This window comes from Triticum dicoccoides, chromosome 5A (genome assembly GCF_002162155.2).
Source record: "Triticum dicoccoides isolate Atlit2015 ecotype Zavitan chromosome 5A, WEW_v2.0, whole genome shotgun sequence".
Lineage (NCBI taxonomy): Eukaryota > Viridiplantae > Streptophyta > Magnoliopsida > Poales > Poaceae > Triticum > Triticum dicoccoides.
This window is the reverse complement of record NC_041388.1, coordinates 407,834,756-407,857,009: the sequence shown is the minus strand read 5'-3', so window position 1 is coordinate 407,857,009 and position 22,254 is coordinate 407,834,756. Positions and strand designations below refer to the sequence as shown.

The 22,254-nt window shown below is 49.4% G+C and overlaps 1 pseudogene; it reads right to left on the bottom strand.

Annotated features, from left to right (window-relative positions):
* Nucleotides 1-8,046: 8,046 nt before the first annotated feature.
* Nucleotides 8,047-22,254, bottom strand: part of LOC119299622 — a 27,869-nt pseudogene continuing 13,661 nt past the window's right edge.

Sequence of the window (22,254 nt, the reverse complement as noted above, 5' to 3'; positions counted from 1 at the left end):
TAGAGATCATATGACAAGAATTATATAAGTTGCTGTTCTAAGAATGATCATGATGCCCTCATGTCCGTATTTTATTTTTATCGACACCTTCATCTCTAAACATGTGGACATATTTTTCGATTTCGGCTTTTCGCTTGAGGACAAGCGAGGTCTAAGCTTGGGGGAGGTGATACGTCCATTTTGCATCATGCTTTTATATTAATATTTATTGCATTATGGGTTGTTATTTCACATTATCTCACAATACTTATGGCTATTCTCTCTTATTTTACAAGGTTTACATAAGGAGGGAGAATGTCGGCAGCTGGAATTCTGGGCTGGAAAAGGAGCAAATATTAGAGACCTATTCTGCACAACTCCAAAAGTCCTGAAACTCCATGGAACACCTTATAATAAATAATGAAAAATCCTCGCCAAAGATGAAGACCAGGGGCCCACACCCTTCTCACGAGGGTGGGGGGTGCCCCCCCCTAGGGTGCGCCCCCCTACCTCGTGGACCCCCTGGTGGCTCTCCGATGACCATCTTCTCCTATATGAAGTCTTTCTCGAGAAAAAAATAAGAAACAACCTTTCGGGATGAAACTCCGCCGCCACGAGGCGGAACCTTGGCGGATCCAATCTAGAGCTCCGGCAGAGCTGTTCTGCCGGGGAAACTTCCCTCCCGCAGGGGAAAATCATCGCCATCGTCATCACCAATGCTCCTCTCATCGGGAGAGGGCAATCTTCATTAACATCTTCATCAGCACCATCTCATCTCAAAACCCTAGTTCATCTCTTGTATCCAATTCTTGTCTCCAAGTCCGGTATTGGTGCTAGTAGGCTGCTAGCAGTGTTAATTACTCCTTGTAGTTGATGCTAGTTGGTTTAACTGGTGGAAGATCATATGTTCAGATCCTATATGCATATTAATACCCCTCTGATTATGATCATGTTTAGTCTTTGTGGGTAGTTACGTTTGTTCCTGAGGACAAGGGAGAAGTCTTGCTATTAGTAGTCATGTGAATTTGGTATTCGTTCGATATTTTGATGAGATGTATGTTGTCTAGCCTCTAGTGGTGTTATGTGAATGTCGACTACATAACACTTCACCATTATTTGGGCCTAGAGGAAGGCATTGGGAAGTAATAAGTAGATGATGGGTTGCTAGAGTGATAGAAGCTTAAACCCTAGTTTATGCGTTGCTTCATAAGGGGCTGTTTTGGATCCATGTGTTTCATGCTATGGTTAGGTTTACCTTAATACTTTTCTTGTAGTTGCGGATGCTTGCAGTAGAGGTTAATCATAAGTGGGATGCTTGTTCAAGTAAGAACAACACCCAAGCACTGGTCCACCCACATGTCAAATTATCAAAGTACCGAACGCGAATCATATGAACGTGATGAAAACTAGCTTGACGATATTCCCATGTGTCCTCGGGAGCTCTTTTCCTTATATAAGAGTTTGTCCAGGCTTGTCCTTTGCTACAAAAAGGATTGGGCCACCTTGCTGCATTTTATTTACTTTTGTTATTTGTTGCTCGTTACAAATTATCTCATCACAAAACTATCTGTTACCACTTATTTCAGTACTTGAAGAGAATACCTTGCTCAAAACCGTTTATCGTTTCCTTCTGCTCCTCGTTGGGTTCAACACTCTTACTTATCGAAAGGACTACGATAGATCCCCTATACTTGTGGACCATCAGGCCACCCCCAGGGAGGTCTTGGTGTCGTCCGCCTCGCAAGGCTTGGCCCCTCGCGAGAGTCTTGGGTGGTCGCTGCTGAACCTGGGTCGTACCAGGTCGTTGGTGGAGCCACGCTCGCGGGCCACAGGCAGGCAAGTCTAGGCACCCCCGGTCCCAGAATGCCGACAAGAATGGTAACATTTATACTCCCCCACCACCAACAAGCACACTCCACGGCTGGTCCGAAACAACGGGTACCGTCCAACTAACACCAGTCTTGGGGGAGTTTTGTTTGCAATTATTTTGATTTGATTTGAGCATGGGACTGAGCATCCCGGTTACCAGCCATTTTCTCGTGAATGAGGAGCGGAGTCCACTCATCATGAGAATAACCCACCTAGCATGGAAGATATTGACAACCCTAGTTGGTACATGAGCGATTCGAGCATACAAAATAGATTATTATTTGAAGGTTTAGAGTTTGGCACATGCAAATTTACTTGGAACGGCGGGTAAATACTGCATATAGGAAGGTATGGTGGACTCATATGGAACAACTTTGGGGTTTACGGAAGTGGTTGCACAAGCAGTATTCCCGCTTAGTACAAGTGAAGGCTAGAAAAAGACTAGGAAGCGACCAACTAGAGAGTGACAACAGTCACAAACATGCATTGAGATTAACCAACATTGAATGCAAGCATGAGTAGGATATAAATCGCCATGAACATAATTATCGTGGAGGCTATGTTGATTTTGTTTCAACTACTTGCGTGAAAATGTGCCAAGTCAAGCCACTCGAATCATTCAAAGGAGGATACCATCCTATCATACCGCATCACAACCGTTTTTATTTCCATGTTGGCACGCAAGGTAAACCATTATAAACTCCAAGCTAATTAAGCATGTCATGAGTAACTATAATCTCTAATTGTCATTGCAAACATGTTTCATTCATAATAGGCTAAATCAGGAATGATGAACTAATCATATTTACAAAAACAAGATAGGTCGAATTGATACCAGATTTTCCTCATCTCAATCATTTCATCATATATCGTCATTATTGCCTTTCACTTGCATGACAGAACGGTGTGGAAAATAATAATAGGGCACATGCATCGGACCACTACTACAGGATGCTGCTAACGTGACACTACGATCAGAGACCCTTCGACGAAACTATGTGCGATGCAATAATCACAAACGGTGGTGTAAAAAACCCGTCAAAAAGGTGCAAAACGTTTGCGATGGAGGATGCATTAAACACGGTTCAGATTTTAGTTGTGTGTGCGATGCAGGGCATACGGTTCAGTTCAATTAACTATTTGCGATGAGGAGGAACAAAAGAAACAGGCAGCCAGATGAAGGTGTGTGCGATGTATATTATACGGTTCACTTAGATGAACTGTTTGTGATTAGGCAACACAAAAGAAACAGTCAGCCAGATCAAGGTGTGTGAGATATACGGCATGTGGTTCACTCAGATGAACTATTTGTGTTGAGACAAGAGAACAGAAACGGTTCAACTTAACAAGATGTGTGTGATACGTGGCAAACAGGTCTGTAATCAGAAATGTGTGCGAAGACCGATAGTAACACAGACGGTTGCTGCTAATAAGACATGTGTGTTGTGCGATGGGATTGCATATATATATATATATAGACACACACACACTTATAAGGACATGGTTGCATAACCAAATTAAACATCCACTTACATAGGTGGCTACTACAACCACGGCATTTTCACACACCAAAGTAAACTATTACATGCATAATTACATAGGTGGCTACTACATACATGACATTTCCACAAACCAATAAAGTAAACTATATATTACATGCATGGTCAACTAGCATAAACGATCATCTGATCATCATCCACTTCTTGTGACACTTGCTCAACTCGTGGACCAATCCGGGCTCATCGATTTGGGTAACGAGGCACTTCCTCATGTCAACGATCCGCCTATGCATCTCGTAGCATGTGTACAGGTTCTTGGCCATGAACCTCAGGTGAGGTTCATCCAGTTGCCGCATCCAGGCCCTGTGCCAGGACACGGGACTTGTTCTCTGTGCATCCTGCTTCCTCTTTTCGTAGTAGGGGTCGATGATGGCCGAGGCGAGTTCAACCAGAGAGTCCTTCGTGTTGCCCCAGACCCTATAGTGGTCACGGATTTCGACAAGGTTCTTGCAGGCCAAGCCCGTAACACTGAGCGCTTTTACATCGTCGGTGGTTTCCACCGTGGCAAACTTGTAGTCGGTGCTGTTGACAAACCTATTGAAACGGTCGCAAGGCTCTATGGACATGCAGTAGTGGTAGATGAGGACATGATGGCGCATGCACAACTGGGCAACGGCAACCTTCTGATCTATGTCGGGACGACCGGCGGTGTACTGGAGGTCGATGTCGACCACCTTGTACTTGTCTCAAGCAACCAACTGCTCAACGTTGTTGATGTAGTCGTCCACCACGGCCGGGTCGATGTGTACACCACCAAGAGATCCATCTCCCTAGTGTGGGTCTCCACTCTATGCTCGCTGTCGGTGTCAAAATCGGCGGATCCCGGGTAGGGGGTCCCAAACTGTGCGTCTAGGCCGGATGGTAACAGGAGGCAAGGGACACGAAGTTTTACCCAGGTTCGGGCCCTCTTTATGGAGGTAAAACCCTACATCATGCTTGATTAATATTGAAGATATGGGTGTTACAAGAGTAGATCTACCACGAGATCAGAGAGGCTAAACCCTAGAAGCTAGCCTACGGTATGATTGTATGTTGTGATTGTTGTCCTACGAACTAAAATCCTCCGGTTTATATAGACACCGGAGAGGGTTAGGGTTACACAAGGTCGGTTACAAAGGAGGAGATATCCATATACGTATTGCCTAGCTTGCCTTCCACGCCAAGTAGAGTCCCATCTGGACACGAGACGAAGTCTTCAATCTTGTATCTTCATATTCTAACAGTCCGGCCAATGGAGATAGTCCGGCTGTCCGGAGACCCCCTAATCCAGGACTCCCTCAGTATCCCCCGAACCAGGCTTCAATGACGATGAGTCCGGCGCACAGTTGTCTTCGGCATTGCAAGGCGGGTTCCTTCTCCAAATTCTGTGTACCTGTCAAAATAATGTCTGGTTCGTTGTGATGGTTCGTACTTCTTGGCTTCTACGCCCAATAATGGCCACTTTCCACGTGTCGAGCAAATGCGAAGAGCCAGGGTGTTTTCGCATTTACCCCCTAGCTATGCAAATGAGCCGCCTATTTAAAAAGACGAGGATTCAGATCCAAATCACATCATCCTCCCTTGACGAGTCTTCATCGGAGTGTGCCCGACAGAGATCCATTCCACCATGGCCGGTCGACATAGCGCCTCCTCTCGCACCCCTAGTTCCAAGTCTGGAGATTGGGGGAGATGTTCCATCCCGCACAGCAAATTGGTGATGCTTTAGTCCAAGGGATTTCTTCCCCCGGCGTACCTGGTCCCGGTTCGAGCCGGGCTTGCCACCTATAATGGCGGAGAGCAAGCAGAGAGCCGTCCCAATCCCTCCAAGGGAGAGCGGGTGTGCCTTGTCCCTTATCTGGTAAGAGGGCTCGGATTCCCAATCCATCCGTTTCTCTGAGGGCTTATGGAGTTCTATGGCCTCCAGCTGCACAACCTTACGCCTACTTCCCTGCTGCACATCGCAGGATTCGTAGCCCTTTGCGAGTTATTTTTGGGCTGTGAGGCTCATTTTGCTCTGTGGAAGAAGTTGTTCTGCCTTGTGCCCCGTTCTAAGAAGGGATCAATATATCAAGTGGGCGGAGCCGAAGTGTGGCGTATCACTGGGATCGGATACCTATCCGGGACCCCAAAGAGGACGTCCGTAGACTGGCCTTCCGAATGGTTTTATATAGAAGATGTCCCCCTTCCGGACCCTATTCGGATCGGCCTTCCTGAGTTTGACAACGCCCCTTTGAAGAAGCGCCAGAGCTGGCGTCCATGGAGCCCCCTGGAGGAAGACGACCGGGACATTCTTTATCTGATGAGCCGGATAAACTCTTTAGCTCCATCCGGATTGACCATGATCGAGGTCATGGCTATATGCATTATGCGGGGGGTGTAGCCACTCCAGTACAGAGGCCACCCCATGTGGGACTTCAACGGGGAGGATGACCCACCCGCCACGGCCGCAAAGGGCCGGGATCGGCTGCTTATCTAATAAAGATCTTGTCCACTTTGTACAAGGGAGAAGAGGAGGAATTCCTCCGTATCAACCCGCAGGGCGGATTCTCCATGTACAATCCTCCGAGCAGGGTAAGCGGAGATTTTTCTCGCCCATCCGTTTCGTATTCCCGTAGTTTAAGTATTCATTCTAGCGATTTCATCACAGGAGCTGCGCCAGGCAGTAAAGGAGATAAACAGCCCTCCTCCACAGCCCGAGGACCCTGGACGGTCCCTTGACCCGGCCTCCCAAGAGGATCCGGACATACCCGTGGAGCTGATCGACGGGTTTTTTTTACCAAGGGAGTAATGACAATACCTTGGTGGCCATTATGGCCGATTACCCTGGGCTAGTTCCAACCTCACAGGTGACTGAGACTGAAATCCCAACACTTAAAAAGGGACCCGTCCTTGTGCTCTTTTTTATTGTTGTATAACAGCCGTGTCTTGCAGGGGAGGTCCTCGGGGCAGAAGGCCGAACCTATGGCAACTAGCCAACAAGGGGCCGCTAGGCCAGGCAGGCTGAAAAGATCCGCAGTCTGGATTGAGGCGTCGGCGCAGCAGTATAGCGCACCGTATTTATTGCAAGACATTATTTACCGAGGCATATTAATGCCCATGCCTTCTTTTCAGGAGAAAGAGCGCTCGCCGGACTATACCCGGAGAGGCTACCAACCACGCCTCCACAAGCCAGGCTCCAAGGCCGGAGTCAGGAGTGGGAACAAGTACAAGGCGTGCACCGGGTACTCCTCCGAAAGAGGATACAGATAGACTGTCCGCCACCCCTTCCGAGGTGGAAAGTGCCATGAACCATAGGCGTCGCCGGACTGTTCTTCATGACGCTTGTTTCTCCCACGAGGCTTTAGATGCCTTCAACTCGGGAGATGTGCACCTCCATGCTGCTCAAAATGGTCTAGCCAGAGCCGCGGAGCAGTATGTAAAAGACATACGGGTGAGAAAATTTGATGATTATATATATTAGTAGCCCCTGAGACTTGAAATAGTTAGGATAACTGATTTAAGGATCATTTGTTATGTAGGTTCTTACAGAAAAGAATACTCAACTGTCCCAGGAGCTGGAAGAGTGCAAAGCCCAACTTCAGGCCGCACTTTCCGCCGCAGGGGAGCCCAAGGAGACCTCTACTGGTAACATATCCGTCCAATGATAAGTATCATAGTAGAGTGCGGCTTTATATGCAAATCTGACGATAAAATTGCAGATGACGCTGGAGTGAATGCGGATAAGCAGCAGCTCATACGCCAGCTGAAGGCTGGTGAGAGCATGCTAACGAGGGTGAGGCAGGAGAAGAATGATCTCCAAGATGCCAACACCAAGCTGGGCGTGGAACTAAAAGCTGTTAAGGAGAATCGGCGGCTTCGACGCGGGATATTTAGTAAGTGCTTGAACGAACTTTGACAAAGAGTTCGGCGAGGAAGCTGGCTGACAGAGTTATGTCTGTAGGTATGCTAACAGGACGTCCTACCGAGGAGATGCCTAGTTCAACGGGTGATCTTCTTCCCGAGCTCGCACAGTTGCACGAACGAGTTCGACACGTGATGCAAGGCGTTGCCCATGCCTTGTGGCCGTCCGTCTCCATACCCGAAGGCCTTGGAGAGCTTGCGGAAAAGCTGAAGGGAGCACGGCGGCGTTTCCGATTATGGAAGATATCGGCCTGCCGTCAGGGCGCCAGGGAGGCTTGGGCAATGGTGAAGACACGGTACATGAAGGCTGATCCAAACCACATGGCCGAAGTCGGACCTGTGGGGCCTGACGGCAAGGATATCCCTGTGAATTTAGTGTACGGCCAAGTAGAATTGGCCGCAAAGTATTCCCAACAGGACTGTAGACTGGACAGCCTATTGGAGGGCATTGAAGAGGAATTCAACCAGTCAAATTGACTATGTAATTGTAAAGTGACATATATGATGTCTTCTAGCCGGATTCTAGATCGTTTGTCGTGGCGGACCTTTTCGCTTCGACCTCGGGACCCGATAGTCTGGAGTGTATCCGAATACCCTCTCGGTTATATAAGAACCGAGGCATGCATGGAGACCAGGCGTAGGGGTCATTAGTGCTTTATCAGATAAGTGCCCAACTAGTTATGTTATATTACATGGGTAGTAAGAAACATCTTCCAGAGAGAATAGTTCCGTTAAGGTTTCCTTCCTGGGTAGGCATGCCCTAAAGTGCATGTCCGGACTGCGACAAAAAGCGCAGTAAAAACGTCTGGGGGCAGATATGGTTAATAAATAAAAGTCATCTTTTGTTCACCAGCCAAATATTCTCTTAAGAACGCTAGCTTTCGGCTTCACCCAGTCTGAGGTACACGTCCATCTGACACGGCGGTAACAATCGCGGAGGTGCTCCCCTTATGCCCTAGACGAATTAACGGGAACGTAGGGCATAAATACAAGAGCCAGGCAACCCAGGTTGGCCAAAACTTAAGTCATATCGATGCATATAATGGTGAAAAAAGGTACATGCGGAAGTATAACGCATGTGTTGGGCGTGATGCCCAGGTAAATAATTTAAGCTTCTGTGAAAGAAGCCCACAGGTGTAGATAGTGCGGCTAGCACCTCTATAATGTACAAGTGAGGCACAAGGTGACCCGTGAAGGTCTAGAGGAATAAAAGAAAGAAAGGGAAACAAGATGGACAACACATATGCAGAAAATGGGCAGAGGGAGGGGACTAACATAAAGTCCGGTGCTAGGCGTAGAATCTTCTGAGCCTGGTTGCGTTCCATGGGTTCGGCTCGAGTCGACTAGTCGATGCATCCTGCAGTCGATACGCTCCGCCAGTCAGAACTTGGTCGATGATGAAGGGACCTTCCCATTTGGGCTCTAGCTTGTTCTTTTTCTTATCCGGCAGCCGGAGAACTAGTTCGCCAATGTTATAAATTTTGGCTCGTACTTCTCTGCTTTGGTATCTGCGAGCCTGTTGCTGGTAAAATGCGGAACGGGCTTTGGCTACATCGCGCTCTTCCTCCAAGATGTCCAGACTGTCCTGCCGATCGAGCTCGGCTTCTCTTTCTTCGTACATGTGCACTCGAGGTGAGTCATGAATTGTGTCACAGGGCAGGACTGCCTCTGCGCCGTACACCATAAAAATGGTGTGTATCCGGTACTACGATTCGGCGTGGTCCGCAGCCCCCAGAGTACGGAGTCGAGCTCCTCGACCCAGTGCGTGTCAGACTCTGTTAAGGAGCGCACTAGTCTAGGTTTAATGCCGCTCATTATAATACCATTTGCTCGTTCAACTTGACCGTTGGTTTGTGGGTGGTAGACTGAAGCATAGTCAAGCCTGATGCCCATTTTGCTGCACCAGAGTTTTACCTCATCGGCCGTGAAGTTCGTGTCATTATCAGTGATGATGATGTGGGGGACGCCGTAGCGATGTACAACCTCGGATATGAAGTCTATCACCGGTCCGGATTCGGCTGTTTTAACGGGTTTGGCCTCTATCCATTTGGTGAATTTATCCACCATGACCAATAAGTATTTTTTTTCTTGTGGGTTCCACCTTTAAGGGGTCCAACCATGTCAAGCCCCCAAACTGCAAAGGGCCATGTAATGGGGATTGTTCGGAGGGCGGTGGGTGGCATATGGCTTTGATTTGCAAAGAGCTGGCAACCGGCGCAACGCTGGACTAAGTCCTGTGCGTCCGCCCGGGCCGTTGGCCAATAGAATCATGTACGGAAGGCCTTGCTCACAAGAGCCCGGGGTGCGGCGTGATGACCGCCGAGTCTGCCATGAATTTCTGCCAAAAGGTTCCGTCCCTCCTCTTCGGAGATGCACCGTTGAAGGACTCTGGTAGCGCTTTTTTGTATAATTCTCCCTCGTGGACCCTATAGGCCTTTGATCGCCGCACTATGCAGCGTGCTTCATTTTGGTCCCCCGGGAGTTCCTGTCTAGTTAAGTAGGCCAGGAATGGTTCTGTCCACGGGGCAATGATGGCCATTATTTCGTGGGCTGATTGTGTTATTTCGGTGGCGGAGCCTCCGATTGTGTCAGGGAGTTCGGTATCGGGTATTTTGGCCGGGTCCAAACTGTTGTTACCGGTGTCCCCTTCCCATGCTATGGATGGCTTGAAAATCCTTTCCAGAAAAATGTTGGGAGGGACCGCGTCGCGTTTGGCGCAAATGCGGGCGAGGATATCCACGGCCTGATTGTTTTCCCGAGCCACATGGTGAAATTCGAGCCATTCAAACCGAGCTGACATTTTTAGGACGGCATTGCGATAAGTGGCCATTTTTGGATCCTTGGCATCAAAGTCTCCATTTATTTGGGATATCACGAGGTTTGAATCCCCGCGCACCTCTAGGCATTGAATGCCCATGGATACTGCCATCCGGAGACCATGGAGGAGGGCCTCATATTTGGCTGCATTGTTGGAGTCTGTATACATTATCTGCAGTACGTATTGGATGGTGTCTCCTGTTGGGGATGTCAAAACGACGCCAGCCCCCAGACCAGCCAACATTTTGGAGCCGTCGAAGTGCATGATCCAGTTTGAATATGTGTCGTACTCTTTAGGGAGTTCAGCTTCCGTCCATTCAGCGACGAAGTCAGCCAAAACTTGCGATTAATAGCTCACCGAGGTTTGTAAGTTATGTCGAACGGGAGGAGCTCAATGGCCCATTTGGCAATCCAGCCCGTCACGTCGCGGTTGTTTATAATATCGTTGAGTGGTACTTCCGAGGCTAACGTTATCGAACACTCCTGAAAGTAGTGTCGCAGCTTCCGGGATGCCATAAATACCACGTACGCTATCTTTTAATAATGCGGGTACCGTGATTTGCATGGGGTAAGGACTATGGACACGTAGTAAACCGGCTTTTGAAGGGGGGATTTGTGTCCGTTCGCTTCTCGCTCGACGACAAGCACTGCGCTTACTACTTGATGAGTTGCCGCAATGTATAATAGCATTGGTTCGCCAGTGTTTGGCGCGGCCAGGACTGGGTTTGTTGCCAATATGGCTTTTATCTCGTTCAGTCCGGCCGTGGCGGCGTCCATCCACTCGAAGTGTTCGGTGCACCGTAGGAGGCGATAAAGGGGTAATGCCTTTTCTCCCAAGCGGGAGATAAAGCGGCTTAGAGCCGCCACGCATCCAGTTAATTTTTGTATTTGTTTGAGGTTAGTTGGGGTATCCAACTGTGACAACGCTCGGATTTTGGCCGGATTAGCTTCAATACCTCTACTGGAGACGATGAATCCCAGGAGCTTTCCTACTGGTACGCCGAAAACGCATTTTCCGGATTGAGCTTGATGTCATATGTTCGGAGGTTATCGAATGTGACCCTCAAGTCATCTACTAGGGTGTCGACATGCTTGGTTTTAACGACCATGTCATCCATGTATGCCTCCACTGTTTTGCCGATCTAGTTTGCCAGGCATGTCTGAATCATGCGCTGATATGTTGCACCGGCGTTTTTTAGCCCGAAGGGCATTATGTTGAAGCAGAATGGGCCGTATGGTGTGATGAATGCCGTTGCAGCTTGGTCTGGCTCTGCCATTTTGATTTGATGGTAGCCGGAGTATGCGTCGAGGAAACACAATGAATCGTGTCCTGCGGTAGCATCGATGATTTGATCGATGCGGGGGAGGGGGAAGGGATCCTTTGGGCAGGCCTCCTGCGGTAGCATCGATGATTTGATTGATGCGGGGGAGGGGGAAGGGATCCTTTGGGCAGGCCTTATTAAGGTCCTTAAAGTCGACGCACAAGCGCCAGGATTTGTCCTTCTTTGGCACCATCACCAGGTTTGCTAGCCAATCCGGATGTTTTATGTCTCTGATGAATTCGGCTTCCAATAGCTTGGCTAGTTCCTCTCCCATGGCTTGTCTTTTAGGCTCAGAGAAACGTCGAAGAGCCTGCTTGACTGGCTTGAATCCTTTTAGGATATTTAGGCTGTGCTCAGCCAGCCTGCGTGGGATTCCTGGCATGTCTGAAGGGTGCCAGGCAAAAATGTCCCAGTTCTCGCGTAGGAACTCTTGCAGTGCAGCGTCAACATCAGGTTTTAATTGTGCCCCGATGGAAGCTGTTTTTGTAGGGTCCGTTGGATGGACTTGGAATTTGACTATTTCGTCCGCCGGCTTAAAGGAGGTGGACTTAGATCTTTTATCGAGTATCACATCGTCCCTATTCACCATGGAGCGCAGCGTGGTTAGTTCTTCAGCCGCTAGGGCTTCGGATAGTGCCTCAAGGGCCAGTGCAGCTGTCTTGTTTTCGGCGCGGAGTGCTATGTCCAGATCACTAACAAGAGTGATGATTCTGTTGGGCCCGGGCATTTTGAGCTTCATGTACCCGTAATGGGGTATGGCTTGGAAGATTGTAAATGCCTCCCGCCCTAATAGAGCGTGGTATCCGCTGCTGAACGGGGCCACTTGGAATGTAACTTCTTCGGACGTGTAATTATACGGCGTGCCGAATACCATGTCTAGTGTGATTTTTCCAGCGCGGCGTGCTTCCCGACTGGGGATGATTCCTCTAAAGGTTGTGCTGCTTTGCTTAATGCAGCTCCAGTCTATTTCCATCTTTTGAAGAGTTTTCTCGTAGATGAGGTTTAATCCGATGTCGCCGTCCATGAGTACCTTGGTGAGTCGAAAGTCATCCGCAATTGGACTGAGGACCAGTGCGGCTGGTACTCGGGCTATTTGGAACTTAGGTTCGTCACTGGCATTGAAGGTAATAGCCATGTCGCTCCAAGGATTTGTTTCTGCTATGTGGTAGATTTCGGACGTGCTGCGGAGTGTTCGCTTCCATCTTTTATTTGACGCGAAGGTCTCGAAGACCGTCAAGACCGTACTGTTGTCCTCAGGGTGGTGCTCTGTGGGTTTTGGGAGGAGTAGATTCTCACCACTTTTGGACACCTGCCGGAGTATCCAGAATGCTCTAAGGCTGTGCATTGGTATCGCATCCGCTGTACTATGAATTTTGCAGGGTCCGTTGAGCCATCCCTCCAATACGGTTCCTTGCCCCGTAGAGGGCTTTTGCTTTTTGGTAGTTAAGCCAGGTGTATTGTGGTAATGCACCCTTTTATTTCGGACTAGGTTTGTATTTAGGGCCGGATTATCCCAGAATTTTATTTCGGTTTTCCAGGCGCTTTCCATAGCACAGTACTTTCGTACTATGGACGCCAAGTCTTCGAAGCGTGTAATTTCGCGACGACTTATGGCATTGAGGATTCCCTTGTCCGTGCAATTATTGCAGAAGAGTGAAATTGCGTCTTCCTCGTGGCAGTCTTTTATCCTGTTCTTGACCAGGAGGAATCTGGCCCAGTAATGGTGTATTGTTTCTGCTGGCTCTTGCCCAATTTGGTATAGATCGCGTACGTTTGGGTGGGTGGGTGGAATTAAATCCGAATCCTCACCCATCTGAGGCTCAGTGGCCAAGGAGTTTCCGAACTCGAAAGTTTGGATTCTTGGATGTTTTCCGGTAAATCTGGCTTGCTGCCTGATTCTAGGATCAGGCTTTGAGTGACATCCTCCCCTCCGCGGGTATCCGGCTTGGAGGGATCGGGAATCCGTACGTAGCTAGTCCTTAAGACAGATGAAGTTTTACCGTATTGTTCTTCCACCACTGCAATGTGATGGGTGACCTGGGGAGAGTTAATTTCTCTCAGATCAGGTTTAGGCCCAATCTGATCGTAGTTTGTAGTGACTCCTAGGGTGGCGATGCGATCCAAGAGCTCGTTCAGTGAAGAGAGCTCCATTGGATCTAACTGCTCGGCGAGTCCCGAATTGATGTGAAGATTGCTTTCGATGACCCGAGAAGTCATCATCGACGCAACGACCGAACAGGCGGTCATTAGAAAACCACCTAGCCGGAGAGTTTGGCCGATAGCCAGAGCTCCCTCAGTGATAGTGCCGTATTTAAAGACGGGACGAGACATCCTTCCTTGTGGCGATGGCACAGTGGAACTCTTAATGAAAGCACCAATGTCGGTGTCAAAACCGGCGGATCTCGGGTAGGGGGTCCCGAACTGTGCGTCTAGGCCGGATGGTAACAGGAGGCAAGGGACACGAAGTTTTACCCAGGTTCGGGCCCTCTTGATGGAGGTAAAATCCTACGTCCTGCTTGATTAATATTTGAAGATATGGGTGTTACAAGCGTAGATCTACCACGAGATCAGAGAGGCTAAACCCTAGAAGCTAGCCTACGGTATGATTGTATGTTGTGATTGTTGTCCTACGGACTAAAATCCTCTGGTTTATATAGACACCGGAGAGGGTTAGGGTTACACAAGGTCGGTTACAAAGGAGGAGATATCCATATACGTATTGCCTAGCTTGCCTTCCACGCCAAGTAGAGTCCCATCCGGACACGAGACGAAGTCTTCGATCTTGTATCTTCATAGTCTAACAGTCCAGCCAATGAGATAGTCCGGCTGTCCGGAGACCCCCTAATCCAGGACTCCCTCACTCGCCGAACTCCATTGGAGCGCCGCTAGACATCCCCTCTCTATGTGTCATCGTGGGTGTGCTTGTTGTGTTGTGGGGCACGATTGAGAGGTTGAAGAGACAAAAGTTATAATAGCCGCGGAAATTAAAGGGGAAGCCGGACGACCGGGAATATTGGCAGGCCCTGATGTTAGTTCTAATTTGCAGCACATAACTCCATCGTGTCGCACGTAACTGCATTGCGTGGCAACGCGCGCGGCGCAACCGCATGCATATGGGGCCCTCGACGTGATCGTGTGCGCGCCCAACCGGTGGCAGAGCGCGCCAAATTCAAACATTGCATCGGGATACCCATATATCGATTAGACAAAACATCCAATTACGTTATATAACAAATACCATTAATATTGCAAGGTTTAAATTCAAAGATTACAATGCCCAAATTCAAACATTCCAAACATCGTGACGTCTGAAAAGGGAACAGCCCCTGACAAGTCATGTATGGGTTTGACACAATGACTTCCAATTGCTTTGCCATATGCTCTTCCAATATGAAGTTTAGCTTTTTTGGAGCCTCTTCCATTCTGCAGTACCTGACGGCTCTGATCAACATACCATTCATCTTTCCTAATTAAATGCGTGTTCAACCTCAGTACCCTCAACACCTTTGCTCTGGCAAGAAAGAACCTAGCGAGTGTAATCTCTGGTAAGGTTCCTTGGTAGGAGTTCAAAGTAATATTTGAGAGATGCAGATCTAGGCATTTGATGTGATTGTCGTTATAAACATTATACACCTCCGGGCCTATTATTATCTGCAAAAGAAGAGAATGTTTTAGTGCCTACATGCAGTTTTGAACACTTCTACGTGCCCATTTGGTTTGCAGGATTTGCAAAATGCACCAACGTGCCATCTTTGATCTGATATGATTAACATGGGAATTTGTTTACAATCTAGAAACATGTAGCTTCTTCACAAGAGGTTGGATTGGATGAAAAAATCCCTAAGAAAACTAGTACAAATGAATACAAAGGAGAAATGCTTATGGATTGTAACCATATGAATCAAGCAACCAATATGTGGTGGGGGTGTATGCCCTAAAATCCTCCAAAATTCCTTCAGAAATCATAGTACATTGTCATTGTAAACTTGGGAAAAGGTGAAAAAAAATTGAACTCCCTTATTGTTAACATTTAACAGAAAAGGAACATCAACTCGATATACAACTTCTTCAGGCACGGAAAGCATCTCAGGCAACTGACAACTTGGTCCACATTGGGGCCGACAGATTCTAGTGCCAAGACCTACACTGTGCCCATAATCTAGGTGAGGCCGCTCGGTCGCGCCATTAATACCGACCAGTGGGAGCAAGGCGGGCGACAGTCCAAGGCAGTCTCGCTTCTCGGTGAGAACGACTGCTTAATCTATGAATGAAATCTATGCTTAATTACTGAATTTTAGTTGCAAATATTAGATAGTGCTATTGATTTTTAGCTACATATTTTGATAAATCGTAGTGTCTCTTGGATTAGTGCCGAAGTCTGGCTTTAATTTGCATTCCGTAGTCTGAACTGTTTGCGTTGAAGAGATGCACAGATCCTGCGTTGAACAGCTTGCACGCTTCTCGATGAGCCTGCGCACCGGACTGCGCTCGCACGCCTCCCATTTAGTCAAGCAACTGTCCACATGGCACCTCCTATAGCCATTAAAACCAAGACACGTGGGGTCACATGAATGGTTAACAGAATGCACATGGTTTGAATTATACAAACAGTTGAGATATTAAAGTGACAACTATTTTTTCAAAATGCCTTTGTTGGCTGTTATTCGAGTGCGCCTTCTCTCAAAATGGACACGAAAAATACCACAGCATGTCGGGTGGTGTCGGTGTCAAAACCGGCCGATCTCGGGTAGGGGGTCCCGAACTGTGCGTCTAGGCCGGATGGTAACAGGAGGCAAGGGACATGAAGTTTTACCCAGGTTCGGGCCCTCTCGATGGAGGTAAAACCCTACATCCTGCTTGATTAATATCGATGATATGGGTAGTACAAGAGTAGATCTACCACGAGATCGGAGAGGCTAAACCCTAGAAGCTAGCCTATGGTATGATTGTTGTTGTGTATGTTGTCCTATGGACTAAAACCCTCCGGTTTATATAGACACTGGAGAGGGTTAGGGTTACACAAAATCGGTTACAATGGTAGGAGATCTGCATATCCATATCGCCAAGCTTGCCTTCCACGCCAAGGAAAGTCCCTTCCGGACACGGGACGAAGTCTTCAATCTTGTATCTTCATAGTCTAGGAGTCCGGCTGAAGGTATAGTCCGACCATCCGGACACCCCTAATCCAGGACTCCCTCAGTAGCCCCTGAACCAGGCTTCAATGACGACGAGTCCAGCGCGCAGATTGTCTTCGACATTGCAAGGCGTGTTCCTCCTCCAAGTACTTCATAGAAGATTTTGAACACAAAGATAGTGTCCGGCTCTGCAAAATAAGTTTCCACATATTGCCATAGAGAGAATAATATTTACACAAATCTAATCTGCTGACGTATTCCGTAGTGTGACACACCACGGCCAAGCCTTTATCCAAGTCGTTTCATTATCCCACCTTAGTGTGTCATGCGAGGCGGTTTCCTTGGCACGTCTTGTTAAAGCAGAGATCGTGCCCCCTTATTCCGGGATTCTCATCAATACGGGCGTGGGTAACCCAACCACGCCATTGATTACGGCGCTTGGAGATAAGCGAGTTTTACCAGGCTGGTGGGGACACGTAGTTGCGTCCACCCATATAAGGGGATAAGGATCCACCCTTTAACCTACACCTTCTTCCTCCCTTGCTTATCCATTCTCGCGCACTCGAGCTCCAGCACCCAAGTCCGAACTCCCCACCTCAACCTTCTCCAGCCATGTCCGGAGCGGGAGGCAAGTGGATGGTCTCCTCCGTCACGGAGGGACACATCAAAAAACTGAGGAAGGCCGGATACTTGTCTAACGACATTGCGTGCCAGCTTCCCGAAAAGGGGAAGCTCATCCCCACCCCTAGGCCCTATGAGAGGGTGGTGTTCCTCCCCCATTTCCTCCGCGGACTGGGCTTCCCTCTTCACCCATTTGTCCGGGGGCTCATGTTCTACTACGGCCTAGATTTCCACGATCTGGCGCCGAACATTGTCCTCAACATCTCGGTGTTTATCGTCGTGTGCGAGGCTTTCCTCCGCATCCGCCCCCATTTCGACCTATGGCTCAAGACTTTTAATGTCAAGCCGAAGGTGCTGCGCGAAAACCAGGCGGAGTGCGAAGGCGCCATGGTGGGCAAGATGGCCAACGTCTTATGGCTCGAGGGCTCCTTTGTAGAGACCCTGAATGGGTGGCAATCGGGGTGGTTTTACATCACCGAGCCGCGTGACCCCGAATGGGTCGCAGCCCCCGAGTTTCGATCCGGACCCCCTACACGGCTCACCTCCTGGAAGGAGACGGGCCTGTCGTGGGGTAAAAAAGGAGAGCTGACCGGACTCCAAACATGCGTCCAAACCCTGGTGGACAAGAAGCTCAAACTTGTCAACGTAGTCCAGGTTATGATCATCCGCCTAATCCTCCCGTGTCAACAACGGGCTTTCAACCTGTGGGAGTTCGACCCGGCGCAGCATCAAACTCTGAGCAGACTCTTCGACACGACGTACGAAGATGCCTGGAAGGTGCTTTTCAAGGGCGCCGAGGCCCCCGCATCCGCTACCGAGGATCGTGGATTCAGTACGCAGCGTCATGCTCATGCGGTAAGCTGTTTTTTCCTTTAACAGGGTATCAGTTTTTCATAGTTTGACTCCATGCGGGATCTAAGCTCCCTTACCTTTGACAGGATTGGCAAGTGATGTCCGGACAGATCAACTGTCCAGCTCCTTTGCCCGAAGGCCCAGCGGATGCTCGGTTGGCGAAGCTGCTGGTTCCGGCACCCTATGTGGTGCCGGAGAAGAAGGCCGCGAGAAAGTCCACGGGGACTCGAAAGAGTGCCCGGCGCCAGGAGGTGTCAGATCCATCATCCAACGGTTCCGAGGCGCATTCGTCCCGTGAAGACGAGGAGGAAGAAGAAGAGACCTCTCCCCCTCCAGCGGGAGGAGAGAAGAAAAGGAAGGCCGCCCTCTCTGGGGAGGCCGGAGGGTCCAAGAAGGGGAAAAAGCTTCCTCCGGACTACTCCACCGACGCCGACGACGGCGGAGAAGAGTGGCCGCCCAGGGCCAAGCCCCTGGCAAAATCGTAAGTATCCGGATACCAGAGTAATTCATAGTATTCGTTTATTGCACATCTTTCCCTTATGTCGAATATGTTTATGCAGCCCACCCAAAGACCGGCTCAACGCGTCGTCAAGCGGCTCACTGGACTCGTCGGATGTGAACTCGCTTCCGACGGCTTCCTCCCCCCGCCCTACGGACGACACCGAAGTGTTGTCCCAACAGGTTCCAAGCCGGGAGGAGGTGGTCCTGGAGGCGCCGCAAGGCGACCTCCCGGACTCCAGGAGTAAAGGGGATAAAACCCCCCAGGGCTCCAAGTCCGGCTCTAGGCCGGACACCGCTCCGGAACCTTCAAAGGTTCCAGAGTCCGGCGGGGGACCTCCTTCCAAGAGGAGCGAGCCCACCGTGCCGGTGACCCCCGTCCAACCGGAGGCACCGGACAATCTGTTGGAGGCGCTCCAAGGCGCCTCCATCGACGAGGAGCACCGCACCATTATGAGTGCAGTGGTCGAGAAGGTTCAGAGCGGACTGACTGAATCTTGTACTAGCCTTTTAGGCATTTTTTGGATTGGAGGATTTTCACAGGATTTTCATGGGATATCAATCCTCAGGATTGTTTCCTATGAAACGCATTTGGATCAAAGGATTGGGCCATTAAAATTCCTCAGGATTGGGTCTTTAAGGTGCTAATTCCAAAGGAATTTACACATGAGGTCCGACCTCTGGAAAAAATCCACATGATTGGCTATGTCATGGCAATCAAATCCTCCATTTTTCCTATTCCTTTGTTTTGCAAATCCTGTGATCCAAAGAAGCCCTTAACAGGCTTTGAGGTAAGTAAAGAATGTATATATAATATTACCGCATAGACAGTAGCCCCTGATGCTCTGTTTGGCGTTCGGGAAGAAAAGCCGAATAGAGGATCAAATAAAATTCGCAGGAGTCTAACAAAAAGGAGTCAATATGCGTATGCAGGCTTCTCTGCTTGCGTCCGCCGCACTGACTGCGGAAGTGGACACGCTAAAGCAGAACCTCAAGCGGTTCGAGCAAGAGCTCGGGCATGCCAAGAAGTAGCTCGAGGACAATGAAGGTAAGAAATACCTTGTTTAAATGTATATAAAAAGGTGCAATTGCAAAAAATGATAGGATTATCATGGCTATTGTAGGGGCCATGTCTGAGGTGGCAACCCTTAAGCCATCGCTGCTCGAGGCCGAGAAAAGGGCGGCCACGGAGCGCACCGAGCGGGAGAAGTATGAGGCCCAGGTTGGCAAGGTGCGGCAAGAGCTCCAGGCTCTCATGAAAAAGCATGAGAGTTTGGAGCTTGACTTGAAGACGCGAGCGTCCGAGCTCGCGGCGGCTATTGAAAATGCCAAGTCTGCCAAGGCTGAATCCCAGAAGACCCTCCAGGATTTGAATGAGGTGAAAAAGATAGCGGCTGGTAAGGCATTCTTTATGCAAAGCAAACACATAAACGTGAGTTACTTGTTACTTACCCGAATCCGGAGCTCTCCAGGAGCGTTTGCAGATCTTCCCCGGAGCGTGTTCCAGGACTCCAGGAGTAAAGGGGATAAAACCCCCCAGGGCTCCAAGTCCGGCTCTAGGACGGACACCGCTCCGAAACCTTCAAAGGTTCCAGAGTCCGGCGGGGGACCTCCTTCCAAGAGGAGCAAGCCCACCGTGCCGGTGACCCCCGTCCAATCGGAGGCGCCGGGCAATCTGTTGGAGGCGCTCCAAGGAACCTCCATCGACGAGGAGCACCGCACCATTATGAGTGCGGTGGTCCAGAAGGTTCAGTCCGCCAAGAGCAGACTGACTGAAGCTTGTACTAGCCTTTTAACAGGCTTTGAGGTAAGTAAAGAATGTGTAAATAATATTACCGCATAGACAGTAGCCCCTGATGCTCTGTTTGGCGTTCGGGAAGAAAAGTCGAATAGAGGATCAAATAAAATTCGCGGGAGTCTAACAAAAAGGAGTCAATATGCGTATGCATGCTTCTCTGCTTGCGTTCGCCGCACTGACTGCGGAAGTGGACATGCTAAAGCAGAACCTCGAGCGGTCCGAGCAAGAGCTCGGGCGTGCCAAGAAGCAGCTCGAGGACAATGAAGGTAAGAAATATCTTGTTTAAATATATATAAAAAGGTGCAATTGCAAAAACTGACAGGATTATCGTGGCTATTGTAGGGGCCACGTCTGAGGTGGCGACCCTTAAGCAAGTGCTGGTCGAGGCCGAGAAGAGGGCGGCCACGGAGCGCACCGAGCGGGAGAAGTATGAGGCCGAGGTTGGCAAGGTATGGCAAGATCTCCAGGCTCTCATGGAAAAACATGACAGTTTGGAGCTTGACTCAAAGACGCGAGCGTCCGAGCTCGCGGTGGCTATTGAAAATGCCAAGTCTGCCAAGGCCGAATCCCAGAAGACCCTCCAGGAGTTGGATGAGGTGAAGAAGATAGTGGCGAGTAAGGCATTCTTTATGCAAAGCAAACACATAAACGTGAGTTACTTGTTACTTACCCGAATCTGGAGCTCTCCAGGAGCTTTCGCAGATCTTCCCCGGAGTGTGTCCGGTGCCGCCGCATTCTATCGAGCCGAGGAGGGCAGCTCGACAAAGAAGGTGTTCTGGTCTCAGTATGCTGAGGCCAGACACCCCGTGCCCCTGAGCGACCAGCTGAAGCAACTGGTCGAGCTCCACAAGGCGGCCGAACAGGCCATGAAGGGCCTCATAGTTCGGCTTTGGCCTGGAGGGGCTCTGCCTGGGAGCTATTTCGGGCTGGTGCGGCGACTGGTGGAGGCTTGTCCAAGGCTCGAAGTCATCAAGCGCTCCATCTGCATTGAAGGTGCCCGTAGGGCCCTTGCCCGTGCTAAGGTGCACTGGGGCAAGCTGGATGCTGAGAAGCTTGTGAAGGACGGGCCATCGCCGGGGATAGAGCATCGCAAGCCCGAGAATTATTATAAGGATGTTCTGAAGGGTGCCTGCCTTGTGGCGGATGAATGTTCTAGGGATGTAATTTTTTAGTGAAACTTGCTCATTTTTTCCCGTGCGCTAAAAACTTGTTCATATGCGCTACGCGATGCTGTTGGAATTTAAAATATTACCTTCTGTGCGGCTGTTTATCAATTCTGAGAGATGGCAAGTCGTCGGCTTCTGCCCCCGTGCCGCTAGTGCTGGGGTGTTTGGGGATAAACCTGAGCGCTCTTTTTCCCATGTTTGGGTCCTTTGAGGGAGGCGCTCAACCCAACGAACAAGGCAATCGGACTATAATGCGTGAACACTCTCACTTAGCCATAGAATTCTATAATTTTAAATTTCGGAGAAGCCCCTGGTATTCGGAAGACCGAGTTCGGGGCCCTATCCACGCCTTGCTAGACAGAGCCGGCTCCTCTCTCTAAGCGGCATAAGTCGTTAGGGACTCGAAAAACCTCTCGAACAGCGACCAGCTCTTGCTTCATCATGACAGTCAGTTTTAGCTTTCTCCACTGAGGTGCTCGACCCAGCTCAACTGGGGCACAATCGCAGTGGTTCTCCTAGTGCTACCTTAGCCGATATAGCGGAACGTAAGGCACCTAAACATAGGAGCCGGGCAAACCCAACTATTGACCCAAGACATGATTCGGAGCCGATGCATATAATGCTATAAGTTCGGGGTGCCGCACTTGTTAAAGTGTTCGGACTTCTCACACCATATTGAGGGGTACTAAAGCCCCTGGCGTATTTAGGCCGTACCAAAGTGTACGGGTGCAATATGTCGTTAAGGAACATATATATATA